Raw genomic sequence first — 24075 nt, forward strand, 5'->3', positions numbered from 1 at the left:
CGTTCCATTGCCACATTCCGTCTACTGCAGGCGGGATACCTGGATGGCTGAATGTCACTGAGAAGCTCACAGAGACCGCCATAAGCAACAGTTTAAAAGAATGCCACAGACTAATCAACCAAACTTTTTGGGTTGGTTTCTCTTTTATAGTCTGCAGGCATTAAATGAAAGAAGTCAGTGTTCCAGCAGAGGGAGACAACATTTCAGAAAAGGCATTGTAGCAAACCAAAAAAGAAATTTTAAGCGCAGCAGAGTAACCAGCTCACATACCTGTTAGCTCAGGTGAGTTTAAAAGGCTGCTGTTGATAACAAGGGCATTTGCTAAATAGATGGTGTGTGTGCAACAATATACTGAAAGGTCAATTATATTGTGCAGCTTATCTCACCACCTGTAGTTATTTAGGTGAAAGCTCCAAAATGCTTGCCTAATATGTCTGTTTATCCAAAAGGAAGTATAGAGGGAGAGCTAGATAGATAGCATTGCATTACATTACATTACATGGCAATGCAATGCACAGTTGCTGAAGTTGAACCAAAATGAGCTTGTCATCTGGCTTCTGCAACTTTTAACATGAAAAATCCAATGAGGAGAAGAAAAGCAAAGCCAAAGAGTCCATCCCAAAATCCGACAAACAAGCAAAATGAACAAAAAGCATTGAATTCAATTCTTTCTGATTTTAGAAACTGCATTAAAGAAGGGGTGCACCGGTCCTGGAGATACTGCAATACCAGGTCAATGCGTGGAGTGGACAGAGCAAGCTCTTTTTCCATCTCCCTGTTCTAAAAATCCATTTAATATATGGTCCCCAGATAGGGGACGTATCAGATATTAAACTGATAAGAACAGATACTACACTTGATCTTAGCCAAAAGGCCGAGAAGCGATAACCAGAATTGGTTTCCGACTACGGTGCCATCCAAGGATTCTGAAAAGTCCATTTGTGGAGATGGCCACCTGGACTCCCGTTAAGAAGACATGCTGTCAACCTCTAGATCCCTCACATGCCTGCACTTTTCGGCTTGCTGCTGCTGCAATCCACGCGTTTTAGATCTGCATAACTCCACCTCTTTTAGCACAGTACCCTCAACCTCCGGCTGTTCCCACCCGCCTCAACACCGTTGGAAGGGAGGAGAACCAATTAAGGCGGGGGGGGGGGGTGGAACGAGCAGCTGTCTACCCTTAGCAGGAGGGTTGCTGATTAATTACCTCTCCTGCTGCTGCTGCTGCTGGCTGTCCAGCAGCAGACTGAAGGTGGCTGCTGCTGTGCGCAGGTATATAAAGGCTCAGAGCCTATTATGACACGCGCAGCCAGCGTTCCATTGCCACATTCCGTCTACTGCAGGCGGGATACCTGGATGGCTGAATGTCACTGAGAAGCTCACAGAGACCGCCATAAGCAACAGTTTAAAAGAATGCCACAGACTAATCAACCAAACTTTTTGGGTTGGTTTCTCTTTTATAGTCTGCAGGCATTAAATGAAAGAAGTCAGTGTTCCAGCAGAGGGAGACAACGTTTCAGAAAAGGCATTGTAGCAAACCAAAAAAGAAATTTTAAGCGCAGCAGAGTAACCAGCTCACATACCTGTTAGCTCAGGTGAGTTTAAAAGGCTGCTGTTGATAACAAGGGCATTTGCTAAATAGATGGTGTGTGTGCAACAATATACTGAAAGGTCAATTATATTGTGCAGCTTATCTCACCACCTGTAGTTATTTAGGTGAAAGCTCCAAAATGCTTGCCTAATATGTCTGTTTATCCAAAAGGAAGTATAGAGGGAGAGCTAGATAGATAGCATTGCATTACATTACATTACATGGCAATGCAATGCACAGTTGCTGAAGTTGAACCAAAATGAGCTTGTCATCTGGCTTCTGCAACTTTTAACATGAAAAATCCAATGAGGAGAAGAAAAGCAAAGCCAAAGAGTCCATCCCAAAATCCGACAAACAAGCAAAATGAACAAAAAGCATTGAATTCAATTCTTTCTGATTTTAGAAACTGCATTAAAGAAGGGGTGCACCGGTCCTGGAGATACTGCAATACCAGGTCAATGCGTGGAGTGGACAGAGCAAGCTCTTTTTCCATCTCCCTGTTCTAAAAATCCATTTAATATATGGTCCCCAGATAGGGGACGTATCAGATATTAAACTGATAAGAACAGATACTACACTTGATCTTAGCCAAAAGGCCGAGAAGCGATAACCAGAATTGGTTTCCGACTACGGTGCCACCCAAGGATTCTGAAAAGTCCATTTGTGGAGATGGCCACCTGGACTCCCGTTAAGAAGACATGCTGTCAACCTCTAGATCCCTCACATGCCTGCACTTTTCGGCTTGCTGCTGCTGCAATCCACGCGTTTTAGATCTGCATAACTCCACCTCTTTTAGCACAGTACCCTCAACCCCCGGCTGTTCCCACCCGCCTCAACACCGTTGGAAGGGAGGAGAACCAATTAAGGCGGGGGGGGGGTGGAACGAGCAGCTGTCTACCCTTAGCAGGAGGGTTGCTGATTAATTACCTCTCCTGCTGCTGCTGCTGCTGGCTGTCCAGCAGCAGACTGAAGGTGGCTGCTGCTGTGCGCAGGTATATAAAGGCTCAGAGCCTATTATGACACGCGCAGCCAGCGTTCCATTGCCACATTCCGTCTACTGCAGGCGGGATACCTGGATGGCTGAATGTCACTGAGAAGCTCACAGAGACCGCCATAAGCAACAGTTTAAAAGAATGCCACAGACTAATCAACCAAACTTTTTGGGTTGGTTTCTCTTTTATAGTCTGCAGGCATTAAATGAAAGAAGTCAGTGTTCCAGCAGAGGGAGACAACGTTTCAGAAAAGGCATTGTAGCAAACCAAAAAAGAAATTTTAAGCGCAGCAGAGTAACCAGCTCACATACCTGTTAGCTCAGGTGAGTTTAAAAGGCTGCTGTTGATAACAAGGGCATTTGCTAAATAGATGGTGTGTGTGCAACAATATACTGAAAGGTCAATTATATTGTGCAGCTTATCTCACCACCTGTAGTTATTTAGGTGAAAGCTCCAAAATGCTTGCCTAATATGTCTGTTTATCCAAAAGGAAGTATAGAGGGAGAGCTAGATAGATAGCATTGCATTACATTACATTACATGGCAATGCAATGCACAGTTGCTGAAGTTGAACCAAAATGAGCTTGTCATCTGGCTTCTGCAACTTTTAACATGAAAAATCCAATGAGGAGAAGAAAAGCAAAGCCAAAGAGTCCATCCCAAAATCCGACAAACAAGCAAAATGAACAAAAAGCATTGAATTCAATTCTTTCTGATTTTAGAAACTGCATTAAAGAAGGGGTGCACCGGTCCTGGAGATACTGCAATACCAGGTCAATGCGTGGAGTGGACAGAGCAAGCTCTTTTTCCATCTCCCTGTTCTAAAAATCCATTTAATATATGGTCCCCAGATAGGGGACGTATCAGATATTAAACTGATAAGAACAGATTTTTTTGATTGAATATATCTTTTATTAGCACAAAAAATAAGTTAACAGACAGTGTACAGTGCCGCAGCCCAGTACACACAGAGTTCTACATCATATTTACATAGCATGAGCATACGACGCACTAACTAGACACATCACACCCCTATGCTACACAAAACACTCAATATGAAAGAAAAAGCATGTCAATCAATACAGTACGATGAACCGTGATAAGGGATGGGGATTGGGAAAAAGGGGATGGGGAGGGGAAAATAACAGGCCCGAAGCTTTATTGAAAGACAAGACACATAAGGGGAGAGGGGGAGGAGGGGTTTAGTCCTCATCCTCATCCTCCGGACCGTCCACGATGGAATAGTCTCTGAGCAGGCTGTGGATCAGCCTGCGGCAGTCCTGGATGGACATCCTCTCCCTCCTCAAGATGAGCCGGTTCCTGGCGACCCAAACGGCATCCTTGAAGCAGTTCATAAAGCGCCAAGCCTCCTGGATGGCTCCGACGGTATGAACCCCAGGGAAGAGTCCGTAAAGCACACAATGGTGCGATAGGCTCGCCCTGGGGACAGAGTTCCTCAGGTCGTCCTCAAGGGCAGTCAACAGGCGCTGTGCAAATCCGCAGTCCCAAAAAGTGTGCAAAGATGTTTCCTCCACGAAGGGGCACCTTGGGCAGTACCGGGTCTTGCACAGGTTCCGGGCATGCATGAATGACCGGACGGGCAGTCCGCCCTGAATCGCCATCCACGACAAGTCCTTGTGCCCGTTGGTCAGCCTGTCAGACGACACATTTGTCCACACAGTCTCCAGCGTGTCCTGGTGAAGTCCTGTGATGTTCTCCACGTCATCCTTGGCTCTGATGAGCTTGTGGATAGTTTTGGGCTTCCACAAGTCGGGCTTGAGTCCCTCCAGTTGATGTTCCCCCACAAATCGAACGACGTCTCCGTAGAACCATGGCGTCATCCAGTTGTAGGGGAAGGAGCTGTCCCACTTGTCCCAGCCGAGTCGCCTCCAAAGAGGAAGCAGGAAGAAGCGAGACATGGACCTGCCCGCGGAGCCATTCTTGACTTGCAAAGTCCGGCGGACACAATCACACACAAAAGAGGATCGCAGGAGGGTGGGGATATCTGGAACGCCCTTCCCACCCTTGCGAGGCTCCTTGTACATGACGGCCCGCCTGACTCTGTCCATCTTGGATCCCCAGACAAAGTGAAACACTGTCCTGGTAATGGCCCTGCACACAGTGACGTGTGGGGGCCAGGCCTGCGCCGTGTACTGCAAGACGGGCAGGACCTCATTACGCAGGACGAGTGCCTTACCCTCACAAGTGAGGTGTCTGAGGCTCCAGAGTCCGATCCGTTGCTTCACCTTGGCCAAGCGTTCTTGCCAGGACTTGAGGGCCGCTCCTTCCTTCCCGAACCAGACTCCCAGCACCTTGAGGAAATCCGGTTGAATGTTGAAGGGGAAGTGGGCGGAGGAGGTCGACTGCCAATCCCCGAAGAGCATGGCTTCCGACTTCCTGCAGTTGACTTTGGCCCCTGAAGCCCGGCCGAACCTCTCACACGTCTGGACGAGGGCGTCGACTGAACCACGATCAGCGCAGAAGACGGTGACGTCGTCCATGTAGAGCGAGCACTTGACCTCGTGTCGTCCCGGACCCGGTGCGGTGATCCCTCTGATCTCTCCATTCTGCCGGATAGCCTCTGCGAAGAGTTCTATAACACAAACAAAAAGAAGAGGTGATAGAGGGCAGCCTTGTCTGACCCCAGAGAGGACAGGGAAGGGGTCAGTCTTCCAGCCTTTCACCAACACCGAGCTGTGGATATCAAAATACATCAAACGGACATACGCACAAAACATGTTACCCAAACCTAACCGGTGCAGAGCTCGGCCCATGAACTCGTGGGAAACCCGGTCGAAGGCCTTCTCCTGATCCAAGGAGACCAGGGCCGCGTGTGCGCGGCGGACCTTGATGTACTCGACCGTGTCCCGCACGAGAGCGAGGCTGTCTGCGATGCGACGTCCAGGGATGCCGCAGGTCTCGTCCGGGTGGATGATCCGTCCTATGACCGTCTTAAGTCGTGTCGCCATCGTCTTGGCCAGGATCTTGTAGTCCACGTTGAGCAGAGTGATGGGACGCCAATTCCTCAGGTCGCACCTCTCTCCCTTCCGCTTGTACAGGATCGTGACCATTCCTTCCCTCAAAGATGGAGGCATTCTACCCTCCACCACCATCTCCTCATACAGGTCCAACAGGTCCGGACAGATGAGGTCTCCCAGCGCTACATAGAGCTCCGCTGGAAGACCATCACTGCCCGGGGTCCTGCCGGTCCTAAAGGATTTAGCGGCAGAGAGCAATTCGCCCACCATCAGAGGTTTGTCCAAGGCTGCCGTGCCTGCAGGATCAAGATGGTTAGTGATACCTGACAGGAACTTATCAGCAGCGTCGGGGTCGGTAGTCTTCTGGGAGTAGAGTTCGCTGTAGAAGTCGCTGACGACCCTCATCACGTCCTCCTTCCCACGTCGCATGTTTCCGCTCTCGTCTCGCAGCTCGTTCAGGGGCGTGTGACCGGCATGAAGTTTCCTGAAAAAGAATGAGTTACATTTCTCACCCTTCTCCAGATTCTCCACTTTGGAACGGAAGACGATTCGCTTGGACTCCTCCTCAAAGTGCCTTTTCAGGCTCTTCTTGGTCTCCTCCAGCTCCTCCCTCACGTCCCAGCCGCAGTGAAGAAGGTCCTGCAGCGACCGCAGCTCGCGCTGCAGCCCTCTGAAGTCCCTCCTCTTCTCACACGCCTGTTGTCGACCCTTGGCCTGAAAGAAACAGCGAAACTCAAGTTTAACATATTCCCACCAATCAGAGACTGTTTGGAAGCTACCCTTGTAGGACTGCCACATTGCGTAGGCTGCTCTCAGCTCCTCCACGACTTCATCCTGAGCCAGCAGAGCACAATTCAGCTTCCAGGAGCCGGGGCCGGACGGAAAACCGTCGCCAAGGACACCTTGTAAGTGAATGGCTCTGTGGTCGGAGAAGAAGCAGGGGACCATCGAGTGCCTACTCTGCCTGACTGCCCGAGAGGTGAACACAAAGTCAATCCTGGAGCGGAGTGAGCCATCGGGTCGGCTCCACGAATAGTTCGTGGAGCCTCTCCCCATGGAGCCCACCACGTCCTGAAGAGAGGCCTCGGTTACCATCTCGATGAGCAGCTTGGACGTGATGTCCAACTTGGCAGATGTGCCAGAACTACGACCATCCTCCTCGATGGGGCAGTTGAAATCCCCGGCCATCACTAAGGTCCTGGTGGTGGCAAGCTGAAGCCGCAGGGTCTGGAAAAGCTCCAAACGCTCATTCTTCAGTGGGGACGCATACACGTTGATGAACCTGACAGGTTCTCCCGCCCAGTTGCCATCTACAACAAGAGCCCTGCCGCAGATGAGCTCCTGGACAGACTCAAGCGTGAATGCGCCTCCCCTGATCAGAATTGCGACCCCTGCAGACTTGCAGTCACCCCCACCGGACCAGTAGGATGGACCGTGGGACCACTCCCTGGCCAGATGTTTGAAGGACCTAGAGGAGGGAAGGGAACATTCCTGCAACATATAAACATCACACAACTGGGAAGTAAGGAAGGCATAAATAGTCTGACGTCTGAACTTGTCCTTGATGCTCCTGACATTAATGGAAAATAAGTTAATATTAGCCATCATGTAGGGAAAAAAGAAAAAGTTAGCGCAGGCAATACACCTTAGTTACCACTCCGGTCGGGTGGTCCCTCGTCGGTGTTGACTGCTGGTGACGGGATCACCAGCAGGCCCTCTTCCTCCATCTGGTCAAGCAGCGCGGCCTCGATCTCGGCGACCACCAGTTCCTCCTCTTCTGGCTCGGCCACCAGGGTCTCAACCATGTGCTCCATCTCTTCTGGCTCAGGGAGGGTATCCTCCTTTTCGCCTACGAAATCCAGAATCTTCTTTTTGGAGGATTCAGTAGCAGGGCTGTCCTCCACCTTCCTCTTTCCCCGGGTTGGAACTGGGGAGACAAGAAGGGGAAAATCCTCCTCGGAATAGATAGCGGCAGGTGGAGGAAAGGTTAATTCCACCGCTACCATGGTCTGGGGAGGGAGAGTGGCTGCCGGGGCAGGGGAAAGGACACCTGCTGAGGAGTAGGGGAAGGAGGAAGAGGAAGTGGAATCCTCAGCAGGGGTGGCCGGGGTGGGGGGGGATTGAACGGGGGTGGCAGGGGGAGGGATCGAGAGAGGGGTGACAGAACTCTTACCCTCCTTTGACTTTTTCTTCTGCTTCGGAGCTCCTGGGACCGTCGCTGGGGCTTTGGCCACCGACTCCTTGACCGCTTTGGCCTTGGTCGTCTCGGCCTTGGCCGCTGGGGCCTTGGTCGTCGCGTCCTTGACCTTCACAGGCCTGGTCGTCGGGGCCTTGTCCTCCGGAGCTGGGGTCGTCGCAACCACCGATGCCCAGGATCTCTCACGCTTGGGGCAATCCTTGTACAGATGAGCCGCCAGCCCACACAGGTTGCAGGACGTCTTCTTCGGGCAGTCCTTCGAGCTGTGTCCCGTCACTCGACAAATCCTGCAGGCATCCTCCTTGCAGTCCTTCATCTCGTGGCCGTTCTTGCCGCATCTCCTGCAGTTCCGCGGCATGTCCGGGTAATAGATGAGGCCGTAGGAGTTGCCCAGGGAGAATGTCGGGGGCAGGTGCCGAAGTCCGTCTGAGTACGCCAGGTCCCTGTGAAGTCTAACAGTCACCGACCACTTACCTGTCCAGAAGCCGAGTCCATTCAGGATGTGAGAGGGTTCCTTCACAACCAAACAGAAGCGTCTCAGGAAGGTACAGATGTCTTGGCCTGGGGTGTGCGGGTTGCGCATGGAGACCGTGATCCTCCTTTCGTCCCTCTGGATAGGGCAGCTACCTGTAAAGGCAGAGAAAGAATTATCCGGTCCTTTTGCGCTTACCATTTCCCAGAACCTCCTGCAGGTGTTCACAGTGGCGAAGGTGACGAAGAAGATCCCCGTCAAGAAGGTCTGGATGCTGAGGGTGTCCGACCTGGAGAAGCCTCGATCCAGCAGCATCTTCTGGCAGAACACGTCCGAGGACATGTCCGGCACCCTCCCATCCACTTCCTTCAGCTTCAGGGCCACCGTCTGCCGCATCCATGGCTCCAGGGCTGGAGCTTCGTGGCGGGGCTTCTGGGGTCCCTTTTGCTGGCCAGTCGTGGAGGCAGAGTCCTTGGGGTCAGAATCGGCTCCTGGCTGGGCCCTCCTGGCTGTCCCCTGCTCCAGGCTCTTCTTTTCGGCCTTCCTCGCAGCGCTTGCCATGGCTTTCCTCCTGCAGTTACTTCTTGGAGCTGGATCTGGAGCTCTTCCCGAAATGGGTGGAGCTATGCAGATTCTTCTCCCGTCGTGTTCTGGACAAATTCCCCGAAAGGTCTTTGTCTCGATGATTTTCTTACTCAAAGATTCCACAGGACAGCCCGATTCTTCTCCGAGTCTTCGTCTTCTTCTGGATTCTTTAGAGCTTCTTCCTCCCACCGATATCCGCCTTCCTTCTCCGATGTCAGCTGGGCTCCAAAGCTCTTCTAATTCCGAGTTCGATCGCTCTCGTCAAGTGTAGATCGTAGCTCTTGTGTTCTTAAAAGAACAGATACTACACTTGATCTTAGCCCAAAGGCCGAGAAGCGATAACCAGAATTGGTTTCCGACTACGGTGCCACCCAAGGATTCTGAAAAGTCCATTTGTGGAGATGGCCACCTGGACTCCCGTTAAGAAGACATGCTGTCAACCTCTAGATCCCTCACATGCCTGCACTTTTCGGCTTGCTGCTGCTGCAATCCACGCGTTTTAGATCTGCATAACTCCACCTCTTTTAGCACAGTACCCTCAACCCCCGGCTGTTCCCACCCGCCTCAACACCGTTGGAAGGGAGGAGAACCAATTAAGGCGGGGGGGGGGGGGGTGGAACGAGCAGCTGTCTACCCTTAGCAGGAGGGTTGCTGATTAATTACCTCTCCTGCTGCTGCTGCTGCTGGCTGTCCAGCAGCAGACTGAAGGTGGCTGCTGCTGTGCGCAGGTATATAAAGGCTCAGAGCCTATTATGACACGCGCAGCCAGCGTTCCATTGCCACATTCCGTCTACTGCAGGCGGGATACCTGGATGGCTGAATGTCACTGAGAAGCTCACAGAGACCGCCATAAGCAACAGTTTAAAAGAATGCCACAGACTAATCAACCAAACTTTTTGGGTTGGTTTCTCTTTTATAGTCTGCAGGCATTAAATGAAAGAAGTCAGTGTTCCAGCAGAGGGAGACAACGTTTCAGAAAAGGCATTGTAGCAAACCAAAAAAGAAATTTTAAGCGCAGCAGAGTAACCAGCTCACATACCTGTTAGCTCAGGTGAGTTTAAAAGGCTGCTGTTGATAACAAGGGCATTTGCTAAATAGATGGTGTGTGTGCAACAATATATTGAAAGGTCAATTATATTGTGCAGCTTATCTCACCACCTGTAGTTATTTAGGTGAAAGCTCCAAAATGCTTGCCTAATATGTCTGTTTATCCAAAAGGAAGTATAGAGGGAGAGCTAGATAGATAGCATTGCATTACATTACATTACATGGCAATGCAATGCACAGTTGCTGAAGTTGAACCAAAATGAGCTTGTCATCTGGCTTCTGCAACTTTTAACATGAAAAATCCAATGAGGAGAAGAAAAGCAAAGCCAAAGAGTCCATCCCAAAATCCGACGAACAAGCAAAATGAACAAAAAGCATTGAATTCAATTCTTTCTGATTTTAGAAACTGCATTAAAGAAGGGGTGCACCGGTCCTGGAGATACTGCAATACCAGGTCAATGCGTGGAGTGGACAGAGCAAGCTCTTTTTCCATCTCCCTGTTCTAAAAATCCATTTAATATATGGTCCCCAGATAGGGGACGTATCAGATATTAAACTGATAAGAACAGATACTACACTTGATCTTAGCCAAAAGGCCGAGAAGCGATAACCAGAATTGGTTTCCGACTACGGTGCCACCCAAGGATTCTGAAAAGTCCATTTGTGGAGATGGCCACCTGGACTCCCGTTAAGAAGACATGCTGTCAACCTCTAGATCCCTCACATGCCTGCACTTTTCGGCTTGCTGCTGCTGCAATCCACGCGTTTTAGATCTGCATAACTCCACCTCTTTTAGCACAGTACCCTCAACCCCCGGCTGTTCCCACCCGCCTCAACACCGTTGGAAGGGAGGAGAACCAATTAAGGCGGGGGGGGGGTGAAACGAGCAGCTGTCTACCCTTAGCAGGAGGGTTGCTGATTAATTACCTCTCCTGCTGCTGCTGCTGCTGGCTGTCCAGCAGCAGACTGAAGGTGGCTGCTGCTGTGCGCAGGTATATAAAGGCTCAGAGCCTATTATGACACGCGCAGCCAGCGTTCCATTGCCACATTCCGTCTACTGCAGGCGGGATACCTGGATGGCTGAATGTCACTGAGAAGCTCACAGAGACCGCCATAAGCAACAGTTTAAAAGAATGCCACAGACTAATCAACCAAACTTTTTGGGTTGGTTTCTCTTTTATAGTCTGCAGGCATTAAATGAAAGAAGTCAGTGTTCCAGCAGAGGGAGACAACGTTTCAGAAAAGGCATTGTAGCAAACCAAAAAAGAAATTTTAAGCGCAGCAGAGTAACCAGCTCACATACCTGTTAGCTCAGGTGAGTTTAAAAGGCTGCTGTTGATAACAAGGGCATTTGCTAAATAGATGGTGTGTGTGCAACAATATACTGAAAGGTCAATTATATTGTGCAGCTTATCTCACCACCTGTAGTTATTTAGGTGAAAGCTCCAAAATGCTTGCCTAATATGTCTGTTTATCCAAAAGGAAGTATAGAGGGAGAGCTAGATAGATAGCATTGCATTACATTACATTACATGGCAATGCAATGCACAGTTGCTGAAGTTGAACCAAAATGAGCTTGTCATCTGGCTTCTGCAACTTTTAACATGAAAAATCCAATGAGGAGAAGAAAAGCAAAGCCAAAGAGTCCATCCCAAAATCCGACAAACAAGCAAAATGAACAAAAAGCATTGAATTCAATTCTTTCTGATTTTAGAAACTGCATTAAAGAAGGGGTGCACCGGTCCTGGAGATACTGCAATACCAGGTCAATGCGTGGAGTGGACAGAGCAAGCTCTTTTTCCATCTCCCTGTTCTAAAAATCCATTTAATATATGGTCCCCAGATAGGGGACGTATCAGATATTAAACTGATAAGAACAGATACTACACTTGATCTTAGCCAAAAGGCCGAGAAGCGATAACCAGAATTGGTTTCTGACTACGGTGCCACCCAAGGATTCTGAAAAGTCCATTTGTGGAGATGGCCACCTGGACTCCCGTTAAGAAGACATGCTGTCAACCTCTAGATCCCTCACATGCCTGCACTTTTCGGCTTGCTGCTGCTGCAATCCACGCGTTTTAGATCTGCATAACTCCACCTCTTTTAGCACAGTACCCTCAACCCCCGGCTGTTCCCACCCGCCTCAACACCGTTGGAAGGGAGGAGAACCAATTAAGGCGGGGGGGGGGTGGAACGAGCAGCTGTCTACCCTTAGCAGGAGGGTTGCTGATTAATTACCTCTCCTGCTGCTGCTGCTGCTGGCTGTCCAGCAGCAGACTGAAGGTGGCTGCTGCTGTGCGCAGGTATATAAAGGCTCAGAGCCTATTATGACACGCGCAGCCAGCGTTCCATTGCCACATTCCATCTACTGCAGGCGGGATACCTGGATGGCTGAATGTCACTGAGAAGCTCACAGAGACCGCCATAAGCAACAGTTTAAAAGAATGCCACAGACTAATCAACCAAACTTTTTGGGTTGGTTTCTCTTTTATAGTCTGCAGGCATTAAATGAAAGAAGTCAGTGTTCCAGCAGAGGGAGACAACGTTTCAGAAAAGGCATTGTAGCAAACCAAAAAAGAAATTTTAAGCGCAGCAGAGTAACCAGCTCACATACCTGTTAGCTCAGGTGAGTTTAAAAGGCTGCTGTTGATAACAAGGGCATTTGCTAAATAGATGGTGTGTGTGCAACAATATACTGAAAGGTCAATTATATTGTGCAGCTTATCTCACCACCTGTAGTTATTTAGGTGAAAGCTCCAAAATGCTTGCCTAATATGTCTGTTTATCCAAAAGGAAGTATAGAGGGAGAGCTAGATAGATAGCATTGCATTACATTACATTACATGGCAATGCAATGCACAGTTGCTGAAGTTGAACCAAAATGAGCTTGTCATCTGGCTTCTGCAACTTTTAACATGAAAAATCCAATGAGGAGAAGAAAAGCAAAGCCAAAGAGTCCATCCCAAAATCCGACAAACAAGCAAAATGAACAAAAAGCATTGAATTCAATTCTTTCTGATTTTAGAAACTGCATTAAAGAAGGGGTGCACCGGTCCTGGAGATACTGCAATACCAGGTCAATGCGTGGAGTGGACAGAGCAAGCTCTTTTTCCATCTCCCTGTTCTAAAAATCCATTTAATATATGGTCCCCAGATAGGGGACGTATCAGATATTAAACTGATAAGAACAGATACTACACTTGATCTTAGCCAAAAGGTCGAGAAGCGATAACCAGAATTGGTTTCCGACTACGGTGCCACCCAAGGATTCTGAAAAGTCCATTTGTGGAGATGGCCACCTGGACTCCCGTTAAGAAGACATGCTGTCAACCTCTAGATCCCTCACATGCCTGCACTTTTCGACTTGCTGCTGCTGCAATCCACGCGTTTTAGATCTGCATAACTCCACCTCTTTTAGCACAGTACCCTCAACCCCCGGCTGTTCCCACCCGCCTCAACACCGTTGGAAGGGAGGAGAACCAATTAAGGCGGGGGGGGGGGGGTGGAACGAGCAGCTGTCTACCCTTAGCAGGAGGGTTGCTGATTAATTACCTCTCCTGCTGCTGCTGCTGCTGGCTGTCCAGCAGCAGACTGAAGGTGTCTGCTGCTGTGCGCAGGTATATAAAGGCTCAGAGCCTATTATGACACGCGCAGCCAGCGTTCCATTGCCACATTCCGTCTACTGCAGGCGGGATACCTGGATGGCTGAATGTCACTGAGAAGCTCACAGAGACCGCCATAAGCAACAGTTTAAAAGAATGCCACAGACTAATCAACCAAACTTTTTGGGTTGGTTTCTCTTTTATAGTCTGCAGGCATTAAATGAAAGAAGTCAGTGTTCCAGCAGAGGGAGACAACGTTTCAGAAAAGGCATTGTAGCAAACCAAAAAAGAAATTTTAAGCGCAGCAGAGTAACCAGCTCACATACCTGTTAGCTCAGGTGAGTTTAAAAGGCTGCTGTTGATAACAAGGGCATTTGCTAAATAGATGGTGTGTGTGCAACAATATATTGAAAGGTCAATTATATTGTGCAGCTTATCTCACCACCTGTAGTTATTTAGGTGAAAGCTCCAAAATGCTTGCCTAATATGTCTGTTTATCCAAAAGGAAGTATAGAGGGAGAGCTAGATAGATAGCATTGCATTACATTACATTACATGGCAATGCAATGCACAGTTGCTGAAGTTGAACCAAAATGAGCTTGTCATCTGGCTTCTGCAACTTTTAACATGAAAAATCCAATGAGGAGAAGAAAAGCAAAGCCAAAGAGTCCATCCCAAAATCCGACGAACAAGCAAAATGAACAAAAAGCATTGAATTCAATTCTTTCTGATTTTAGAAACTGCATTAAAGAAGGGGTGCACCGGTCCTGGAGATACTGCAATACCAGGTCAATGCGTGGAGTGGACAGAGCAAGCTCTTTTTCCATCTCCCTGTTCTAAAAATCCATTTAATATATGGTCCCCAGATAGGGGACGTATCAGATATTAAACTGATAAGAACAGATACTACACTTGATCTTAGCCAAAAGGCCGAGAAGCGATAACCAGAATTGGTTTCCGACTACGGTGCCACCCAAGGATTCTGAAAAGTCCATTTGTGGAGATGGCCACCTGGACTCCCGTTAAGAAGACATGCTGTCAACCTCTAGATCCCTCACATGCCTGCACTTTTCGGCTTGCTGCTGCTGCAATCCACGCGTTTTAGATCTGCATAACTCCACCTCTTTTAGCACAGTACCCTCAACCCCCGGCTGTTCCCATCCGCCTCAACACCGTTGGAAGGGAGGAGAACCAATTAAGGCGGGGGGGGGGGGGGTGGAACGAGCAGCTGTCTACCCTTAGCAGGAGGGTTGCTGATTAATTACCTCTCCTGCTGCTGCTGCTGCTGGCTGTCCAGCAGCAGACTGAAGATGGCTGCTGCTGTGCGCAGGTATATAAAGGCTCAGAGCCTATTATGACACGCGCAGCCAGCGTTCCATTGCCACATTCCGTCTACTGCAGGCGGGATACCTGGATGGCTGAATGTCACTGAGAAGCTCACAGAGACCGCCATAAGCAACAGTTTAAAAGAATGCCACAGACTAATCAACCAAACTTTTTGGGTTGGTTTCTCTTTTATAGTCTGCAGGCATTAAATGAAAGAAGTCAGTGTTCCAGCAGAGGGAGACAACGTTTCAGAAAAGGCATTGTAGCAAACCAAAAAAGAAATTTTAAGCGCAGCAGAGTAACCAGCTCACATACCTGTTAGCTCAGGTGAGTTTAAAAGGCTGCTGTTGATAACAAGGGCATTTGCTAAATAGATGGTGTGTGTGCAACAATATACTGAAAGGTCAATTATATTGTGCAGCTTATCTCACCACCTGTAGTTATTTAGGTGAAAGCTCCAAAATGCTTGCCTAATATGTCTGTTTATCCAAAAGGAAGTATAGAGGGAGAGCTAGATAGATAGCATTGCATTACATTACATTACATGGCAATGCAATGCACAGTTGCTGAAGTTGAACCAAAATGAGCTTGTCATCTGGCTTCTGCAACTTTTAACATGAAAAATCCAATGAGGAGAAGAAAAGCAAAGCCAAAGAGTCCATCCCAAAATCCGACGAACAAGCAAAATGAACAAAAAGCATTGAATTCAATTCTTTCTGATTTTAGAAACTGCATTAAAGAAGGGGTGCACCGGTCCTGGAGATACTGCAATACCAGGTCAATGCGTGGAGTGGACAGAGCAAGCTCTTTTTCCATCTCCCTGTTCTAAAAATCCATTTAATATATGGTCCCCAGATAGGGGACGTATCAGATATTAAACTGATAAGAACAGATACTACACTTGATCTTAGCCAAAAGGCCGAGAAGCGATAACCAGAATTGGTTTCCGACTACGGTGCCACCCAAGGATTCTGAAAAGTCCATTTGTGGAGATGGCCACCTGGACTCCCGTTAAGAAGACATGCTGTCAACCTCTAGATCCCTCACATGCCTGCACTTTTCGGCTTGCTGCTGCTGCAATCCACGCGTTTTAGATCTGCATAACTCCACCTCTTTTAGCACAGTACCCTCAACCCCCGGCTGTTCCCACCCGCCTCAACACCGTTGGAAGGGAGGAGAACCAATTAAGGCGGGGGGGGGGTGAAACGAGCAGCTGTCTACCCTTAGCAGGAGGGTTGCTGATTAATTACCTCTCCTGCTGCTGCTGCTGCTGGCTGTCCAGCAGCAGACTGAAGGTGGCTGCTGCTGTGCGCAGGTATATAAAGGCTCAGAGCCTATTATGACACGCGCAGCCAGCGTTCCATTGCCACATTCCGTCTACTGCAGGCGGGATACCTGGATGGCTGAATGTCACTGAGAAGCTCACAGAGACCGCCATAAGCAACAGTTTAAAAGAATGCCACAGACTAATCAACCAAACTTTTTGGGTTGGTTTCTCTTTTATAGTCTGCAGGCATTAAATGAAAGAAGTCAGTGTTCCAGCAGAGGGAGACAACGTTTCAGAAAAGGCATTGTAGCAAACCAAAAAAGAAATTTTAAGCGCAGCAGAGTAACCAGCTCACATACCTGTTAGCTCAGGTGAGTTTAAAAGGCTGCTGTTGATAACAAGGGCATTTGCTAAATAGATGGTGTGTGTGCAACAATATACTGAAAGGTCAATTATATTGTGCAGCTTATCTCACCACCTGTAGTTATTTAGGTGAAAGCTCCAAAATGCTTGCCTAATATGTCTGTTTATCCAAAAGGAAGTATAGAGGGAGAGCTAGATAGATAGCATTGCATTACATTACATTACATGGCAATGCAATGCACAGTTGCTGAAGTTGAACCAAAATGAGCTTGTCATCTGGCTTCTGCAACTTTTAACATGAAAAATCCAATGAGGAGAAGAAAAGCAAAGCCAAAGAGTCCATCCCAAAATCCGACAAACAAGCAAAATGAACAAAAAGCATTGAATTCAATTCTTTCTGATTTTAGAAACTGCATTAAAGAAGGGGTGCACCGGTCCTGGAGATACTGCAATACCAGGTCAATGCGTGGAGTGGACAGAGCAAGCTCTTTTTCCATCTCCCTGTTCTAAAAATCCATTTAATATATGGTCCCCAGATAGGGGACGTATCAGATATTAAACTGATAAGAACAGATACTACACTTGATCTTAGCCAAAAGGTCGAGAAGCGATAACCAGAATTGGTTTCCGACTACGGTGCCACCCAAGGATTCTGAAAAGTCCATTTGTGGAGATGGCCACCTGGACTCCCGTTAAGAAGACATGCTGTCAACCTCTAGATCCCTCACATGCCTGCACTTTTCGGCTTGCTGCTGCTGCAATCCACGCGTTTTAGATCTGCATAACTCCACCTCTTTTAGCACAGTACCCTCAACCCCCGGCTGTTCCCACCCGCCTCAACACCGTTGGAAGGGAGGAGAACCAATTAAGGCGGGGGGGGGGTGGAACGAGCAGCTGTCTACCCTTAGCAGGAGGGTTGCTGATTAATTACCTCTCCTGCTGCTGCTGCTGCTGGCTGTCCAGCAGCAGACTGAAGGTGGCTGCTGCTGTGCGCAGGTATATAAAGGCTCAGAGCCTATTATGACACGCGCAGCCAGCGTTCCATTGCCACATTCCGTCTACTGCAGGCGGGATACCTGGATGGCTGAATGTCACTGAGAAGCTCACAGAGACCGCCATAAGCAACAGTTTAAAAGAATGCCACAGACTAATCAACCAAACTTTTTGGGTTGGTTTCTCTTTTATAGTCTGCAGGCATTAAATGAAAGAAGTCAGTGTTCCAGCAGAGGGAGACAACGTTTCAGAAAAGGCATTGTAGCAAACCAAAAAAGAAATTTTAAGCGCAGCAGAGTAACCAGCTCACATACCTGTTAGCTCAGGTGAGTTTAAAAGGCTGCTGTTGATAACAAGGGCATTTGCTAAATAGATGGTGTGTGTGCAACAATATACTGAAAGGTCAATTATATTGTGCAGCTTATCTCACCACCTGTAGTTATTTAGGTGAAAGCTCCAAAATGCTTGCCTAATATGTCTGTTTATCCAAAAGGAAGTATAGAGGGAGAGCTAAATAGATAGCATTGCATTACATTACATTACATGGCAATGCAATGCACAGTTGCTGAAGTTGAACCAAAATGAGCTTGTCATCTGGCTTCTGCAACTTTTAACATGAAAAATCCAATGAGGAGAAGAAAAGCAAAGCCAAAGAGTCCATCCCAAAATCCGACAAACAAGCAAAATGAACAAAAAGCATTGAATTCAATTCTTTCTGATTTTAGAAACTGCATTAAAGAAGGGGTGCACCGGTCCTGGAGATACTGCAATACCAGGTCAATGCGTGGAGTGGACAGAGCAAGCTCTTTTTCCATCTCCCTGTTCTAAAAATCCATTTAATATATGGTCCCCAGATAGGGGACGTATCAGATATTAAACTGATAAGAACAGATACTACACTTGATCTTAGCCAAAAGGCCGAGAAGCGATAACCAGAATTGGTTTCCGACTACGGTGCCACCCAAGGATTCTGAAAAGTCCATTTGTGGAGATGGCCACCTGGACTCCCGTTAAGAAGACATGCTGTCAACCTCTAGATCCCTCACATGCCTGCACTTTTCGGCTTGCTGCTGCTGCAATCCACGCGTTTTAGATCTGCATAACTCCACCTCTTTTAGCACAGTACCCTCAACCCCCGGCTGTTCCCACCCGCCTCAACACCGTTGGAAGGGAGGAGAACCAATTAAGGCGGGGGGGGTGGAACGAGCAGATGTCTACCCTTAGCAGGAGGGTTGCTGATTAATTACCTCTCCTGCTGCTGCTGCTGCTGGCTGTCCAGCAGCAGACTGAAGGTGGCTGCTGCTGTGCGCAGGTATATAAAGGCTCAGAGCCTATTATGACACGCGCAGCCAGCGTTCCATTGCCACATTCCGTCTACTGCAGGCGGGATACCTGGATGGCTGAATGTCACTGAGAAGCTCACAGAGACCGCCATAAGCAACAGTTTAAAAGAATGCCACAGACTAATCAACCAAACTTTTTGGGTTGGTTTCTCTTTTATAGTCTGCAGGCATTAAATGAAAGAAGTCAGTGTTCCAGCAGAGGGAGACAACGTTTCAGAAAAGGCATTGTAGCAAACCAAAAAAGAAATTTTAAGCGCAGCAGAGTAACCAGCTCACATACCTGTTAGCTCAGGTGAGTTTAAAAGGCTGCTGTTGATAACAAGGGCATTTGCTAAATAGATGGTGTGTGTGCAACAATATACTGAAAGGTCAATTATATTGTGCAGCTTATCTCACCACCTGTAGTTATTTAGGTGAAAGCTCCAAAATGCTTGCCTAATATGTCTGTTTATCCAAAAGGAAGTATAGAGGGAGAGCTAGATAGATAGCATTGCATTACATTACATTACATGGCAATGCAATGCACAGTTGCTGAAGTTGAACCAAAATGAGCTTGTCATCTGGCTTCTGCAACTTTTAACATGAAAAATCCAATGAGGAGAAGAAAAGCAAAGCCAAAGAGTCCATCCCAAAATCCGACAAACAAGCAAAATGAACAAAAAGCATTGAATTCAATTCTTTCTGATTTTAGAAACTGCATTAAAGAAGGGGTGCACCGGTCCTGGAGATACTGCAATACCAGGTCAATGCGTGGAGTGGACAGAGCAAGCTCTTTTTCCATCTCCCTGTTCTAAAAATCCATTTAATATATGGTCCCCAGATAGGGGACGTATCAGATATTAAACTGATAAGAACAGATACTACACTTGATCTTAGCCAAAAGGCCGAGAAGCGATAACCAGAATTGGTTTCCGACTACGGTGCCACCCAAGGATTCTGAAAAGTCCATTTGTGGAGATGGCCACCTGGACTCCCGTTAAGAAGACATGCTGTCAACCTCTAGATCCCTCACATGCCTGCACTTTTCGGCTTGCTGCTGCTGCAATCCACGCGTTTTAGATCTGCATAACTCCACCTCTTTTAGCACAGTACCCTCAACCCCCGGCTGTTCCCACCCGCCTCAACACCGTTGGAAGGGAGGAGAACCAATTAAGGCGGGGGGGGGGGTGGAACGAGCAGCTGTCTACCCTTAGCAGGAGGGTTGCTGATTAATTACCTCTCCTGCTGCTGCTGCTGCTGGCTGTCCAGCAGCAGACTGAAGGTGGCTGCTGCTGTGCGCAGGTATATAAAGGCTCAGAGCCTATTATGACACGCGCAGCCAGCGTTCCATTGCCACATTCCGTCTACTGCAGGCGGGATACCTGGATGGCTGAATGTCACTGAGAAGCTCACAGAGACCGCCATAAGCAACAGTTTAAAAGAATGCCACAGACTAATCAACCAAACTTTTTGGGTTGGTTTCTCTTTTATAGTCTGCAGGCATTAAATGAAAGAAGTCAGTGTTCCAGCAGAGGGAGACAACGTTTCAGAAAAGGCATTGTAGCAAACCAAAAAAGAAATTTTAAGCGCAGCAGAGTAACCAGCTCACATACCTGTTAGCTCAGGTGAGTTTATAAGGCTGCTGTTGATAACAAGGGCATTTGCTAAATAGATGGTGTGTGTGCAACAATATACTGAAAGGTCAATTATATTGTGCAGCTTATCTCACCACCTGTAGCTATTTAGGTGAAAGCTCCAAAATGCTTGCCTAATATGTCTGTTTATCCAAAAGGAAGTATAGAGGGAGAGCTAGATAGATAGCATTGCATTACATTACATTACATGGCAATGCAATGCACAGTTGCTGAAGTTGAACCAAAATGAGCTTGTCATCTGGCTTCTGCAACTTTTAACATGAAAAATCCAATGAGGAGAAGAAAAGCAAAGCCAAAGAGTCCATCCCAAAATCCGACAAACAAGCAAAATGAACAAAAAGCATTGAATTCAATTCTTTCTGATTTTAGAAACTGCATTAAAGAAGGGGTGCACCGGTCCTGGAGATACTGCAATACCAGGTCAATGCGTGGAGTGGACAGAGCAAGCTCTTTTTCCATCTCCCTGTTCTAAAAATCCATTTAATATATGGTCCCCAGATAGGGGACGTATCAGATATTAAACTGATAAGAACAGATACTACACTTGATCTTAGCCAAAAGGCCGAGAAGCGATAACCAGAATTGGTTTCCGACTACGGTGCCACCCAAGGATTCTGAAAAGTCCATTTGTGGAGATGGCCACCTGGACTCCCGTTAAGAAGACATGCTGTCAACCTCTAGATCCCTCACATGCCTGCACTTTTCGGCTTGCTGCTGCTGCAATCCACGCGTTTTAGATCTGCATAACTCCACCTCTTTTAGCACAGTACCCTCAACCCCCGGCTGTTCCCACCCGCCTCAACACCGTTGGAAGGGAGGAGAACCAATTAAGGCGGGGGGGGGGGTGGAACGAGCAGCTGTCTACCCTTAGCAGGAGGGTTGCTGATTAATTACCTCTCCTGCTGCTGCTGCTGCTGGCTGTCCAGCAGCAGACTGAAGGTGGCTGCTGCTGTGCGCAGGTATATAAAGGCTCAGAGCCTATTATGACACGCGCAGCCAGCGTTCCATTGCCACATTCCGTCTACTGCAGGCGGGATACCTGGATGGCTGAATGTCACTGAGAAGCTCACAGAGACCGCCATAAGCAACAGTTTAAAAGAATGCCACAGACTAATTAACCAAACTTTTTGGGTTGGTTTCTCTTTTATAGTCTGCAGGCATTAAATGAAAGAAGTCAGTGTTCCAGCAGAGGGAGACAACGTTTCAGAAAAGGCATTGTAGCAAACCAAAAAAGAAATTTTAAGCGCAGCAGAGTAACCAGCTCACATACCTGTTAGCTCAGGTGAGTTTAAAAGGCTGCTGTTGATAACAAGGGCATTTGCTAAATAGATGGTGTGTGTGCAACAATATACTGAAAGGTCAATTATATTGTGCAGCTTATCTCACCACCTGTAGTTATTTAGGTGAAAGCTCCAAAATGCTTGCCTAATATGTCTGTTTATCCAAAAGGAAGTATAGAGGGAGAGCTAGATAGATAGCATTGCATTACATTACATTACATGGCAATGCAATGCACAGTTGCTGAAGTTGAACCAAAATGAGCTTGTCATCTGGCTTCTGCAACTTTTAACATGAAAAATCCAATGAGGAGAAGAAAAGCAAAGCCAAACAGTCCATCCCAAAATCCGACAAACAAGCAAAATGAACAAAAAGCATTGAATTCAATTCTTTCTGATTTTAGAAACTGCATTAAAGAAGGGGTGCACCGGTCCTGGAGATACTGCAATACCAGGTCAATGCGTGGAGTGGACAGAGCAAGCTCTTTTTCCATCTCCCTGTTCTAAAAATTCATTTAATATATGGTCCCCAGATAGGGGACGTATCAGATATTAAACTGATAAGAACAGATACTACACTTGATCTTAGCCAAAAGGCCGAGAAGCGATAACCAGAATTGGTTTCCGACTACGGTGCCACCCAAGGATTCTGAAAAGTCCATTTGTGGAGATGGCCACCTGGACTCCCGTTAAGAAGACATGCTGTCAACCTCTAGATCCCTCACATGCCTGCACTTTTCGGCTTGCTGCTGCTGCAATCCACGCGTTTTAGATCTGCATAACTCCACCTCTTTTAGCACAGTACCCTCAACCCCCGGCTGTTCCCACCCGCCTCAACACCGTTGGAAGGGAGGAGAACCAATTAAGGCGGGGGGGGGGTGGAACGAGCAGCTTTCTACCCTTAGCAGGAGGGTTGCTGATTAATTACCTCTCCTGCTGCTGCTGCTGCTGGCTGTCCAGCAGCAGACTGAAGGTGGCTGCTGCTGTGCGCAGGTATATAAAGGCTCAGAGCCTATTATGACACGCGCAGCCAGCGTTCCATTGCCACATTCCGTCTACTGCAGGCGGGATACCTGGATGGCTGAATGTCACTGAGAAGCTCACAGAGACCGCCATAAGCAACAGTTTAAAAGAATGCCACAGACTAATCAACCAAACTTTTTGGGTTGGTTTCTCTTTTATAGTCTGCAGGCATTAAATGAAAGAAGTCAGTGTTCCAGCAGAGGGAGACAACGTTTCAGAAAAGGCATTGTAGCAAACCAAAAAAGAAATTTTAAGCGCAGCAGAGTAACCAGCTCACATACCTGTTAGCTCAGGTGAGTTTAAAAGGCTGCTGTTGATAACAAGGGCATTTGCTAAATAGATGGTGTGTGTGCAACAATATACTGAAAGGTCAATTATATTGTGCAGCTTATCTCACCACCTGTAGTTATTTAGGTGAAAGCTCCAAAATGCTTGCCTAATATGTCTGTTTATCCAAAAGGAAGTATAGAGGGAGAGCTAGATAGATAGCATTGCATTACATTACATTACATGGCAATGCAATGCACAGTTGCTGAAGTTGAACCAAAATGAGCTTGTCATCTGGCTTCTGCAACTTTTAACATGAAAAATCCAATGAGGAGAAGAAAAGCAAAGCCAAAGAGTCCATCCCAAAATCCGACAAACAAGCAAAATGAACAAAAAGCATTGAATTCAATTCTTTCTGATTTTAGAAACTGCATTAAAGAAGGGGTGCACCGGTCCTGGAGATACTGCAATACCAGGTCAATGCGTGGAGTGGACAGAGCAAGCTCTTTTTCCATCTCCCTGTTCTAAAAATCCATTTAATATATGGTCCCCAGATAGGGGACGTATCAGATATTAAACTGATAAGAACAGATACTACACTTGATCTTAGCCAAAAGGCCGAGAAGCGATAACCAGAATTGGTTTCCGACTACGGTGCCACCCAAGGATTCTGAAAAGTCCATTTGTGGAGATGGCCACCTGGACTCCCGTTAAGAAGACATGCTGTCAACCTCTAGATCCCTCACATGCCTGCACTTTTCGGCTTGCTGCTGCTGCAATCCACGCGTTTTAGATCTGCATAACTCCACCTCTTTTAGCACAGTACCCTCAACCCCCGGCTGTTCCCACCCGCCTCAACACCGTTGGAAGGGAGGAGAACCAATTAAGGCGGGGGGGGGTGGAACGAGCAGCTGTCTATGTGACACCCCAGGGGTCTGGTTGCCACAGTAACGTAATGTTATGTCTGAGAGCAGGTGGGAGGTCCTTTAGTCAGGGATCCTGTGCATGCCACACCTCCTGCCCAGTCTTGGGAGGGGAAGAACTTCCCCTATAAAAACCTGGGGCTGAGGCAGGGTGAGTGAGTAGAAGAAGAGAAGAAGTAGAGACAGCATAGGAAG

The 24075-nt window shown here is 47.7% G+C and overlaps 14 non-coding genes and 1 pseudogene across 14 annotated transcripts; all 15 read right to left on the reverse strand.

The window, feature by feature from the left end:
• Positions 1-695: 695 nt before the first annotated feature.
• Positions 696-886, reverse strand: LOC141226729 (U2 spliceosomal RNA). Its single transcript, XR_012293853.1, has one exon. It is a non-coding gene; the product is annotated as a U2 spliceosomal RNA (small nuclear RNA).
• Positions 887-2008: 1122 nt separating this feature from the next.
• LOC141226730 (U2 spliceosomal RNA) lies at positions 2009-2199 on the reverse strand. Its single transcript, XR_012293854.1, has one exon. It is a non-coding gene; the product is annotated as a U2 spliceosomal RNA (small nuclear RNA).
• A 1120-nt stretch (positions 2200-3319) lies between these two features.
• Positions 3320-3513, reverse strand: LOC141226262 (U2 spliceosomal RNA). The gene has a single exon (XR_012293476.1). It is a non-coding gene; the product is annotated as a U2 spliceosomal RNA (small nuclear RNA).
• A 5528-nt stretch (positions 3514-9041) lies between these two features.
• Positions 9042-9155, reverse strand: LOC141226340 (U2 spliceosomal RNA; annotated as a pseudogene).
• Positions 9156-10279: 1124 nt separating this feature from the next.
• LOC141226731 (U2 spliceosomal RNA) lies at positions 10280-10470 on the reverse strand. Its single transcript, XR_012293855.1, has one exon. It is a non-coding gene; the product is annotated as a U2 spliceosomal RNA (small nuclear RNA).
• A 1120-nt stretch (positions 10471-11590) lies between these two features.
• Positions 11591-11781, reverse strand: LOC141226732 (U2 spliceosomal RNA). The gene has a single exon (XR_012293856.1). It is a non-coding gene; the product is annotated as a U2 spliceosomal RNA (small nuclear RNA).
• Positions 11782-12901: 1120 nt separating this feature from the next.
• Positions 12902-13092, reverse strand: LOC141226190 (U2 spliceosomal RNA). Its single transcript, XR_012293415.1, has one exon. It is a non-coding gene; the product is annotated as a U2 spliceosomal RNA (small nuclear RNA).
• Positions 13093-14215: 1123 nt separating this feature from the next.
• Positions 14216-14406, reverse strand: LOC141226733 (U2 spliceosomal RNA). Its single transcript, XR_012293857.1, has one exon. It is a non-coding gene; the product is annotated as a U2 spliceosomal RNA (small nuclear RNA).
• A 1124-nt stretch (positions 14407-15530) lies between these two features.
• Positions 15531-15721, reverse strand: LOC141226734 (U2 spliceosomal RNA). Its single transcript, XR_012293858.1, has one exon. It is a non-coding gene; the product is annotated as a U2 spliceosomal RNA (small nuclear RNA).
• A 1120-nt stretch (positions 15722-16841) lies between these two features.
• LOC141226191 (U2 spliceosomal RNA) lies at positions 16842-17032 on the reverse strand. The gene has a single exon (XR_012293416.1). It is a non-coding gene; the product is annotated as a U2 spliceosomal RNA (small nuclear RNA).
• Positions 17033-18152: 1120 nt separating this feature from the next.
• Positions 18153-18343, reverse strand: LOC141226735 (U2 spliceosomal RNA). The gene has a single exon (XR_012293859.1). It is a non-coding gene; the product is annotated as a U2 spliceosomal RNA (small nuclear RNA).
• Positions 18344-19461: 1118 nt separating this feature from the next.
• On the reverse strand, positions 19462-19652 carry LOC141226736 (U2 spliceosomal RNA). The gene has a single exon (XR_012293860.1). It is a non-coding gene; the product is annotated as a U2 spliceosomal RNA (small nuclear RNA).
• Positions 19653-20773: 1121 nt separating this feature from the next.
• LOC141226738 (U2 spliceosomal RNA) lies at positions 20774-20964 on the reverse strand. The gene has a single exon (XR_012293862.1). It is a non-coding gene; the product is annotated as a U2 spliceosomal RNA (small nuclear RNA).
• A 1121-nt stretch (positions 20965-22085) lies between these two features.
• Positions 22086-22276, reverse strand: LOC141226484 (U2 spliceosomal RNA). Its single transcript, XR_012293614.1, has one exon. It is a non-coding gene; the product is annotated as a U2 spliceosomal RNA (small nuclear RNA).
• A 1120-nt stretch (positions 22277-23396) lies between these two features.
• LOC141226739 (U2 spliceosomal RNA) lies at positions 23397-23587 on the reverse strand. Its single transcript, XR_012293863.1, has one exon. It is a non-coding gene; the product is annotated as a U2 spliceosomal RNA (small nuclear RNA).
• Positions 23588-24075: the final 488 nt, after the last annotated feature.

The sequence above is a fragment of the Phyllobates terribilis genome, unplaced genomic scaffold (assembly GCF_046119375.1).
Source record: "Phyllobates terribilis strain yellow unplaced genomic scaffold, ASM4611937v1 Scaffold_414__1_contigs__length_1644244, whole genome shotgun sequence".
NCBI lineage: Eukaryota > Metazoa > Chordata > Amphibia > Anura > Dendrobatidae > Phyllobates > Phyllobates terribilis.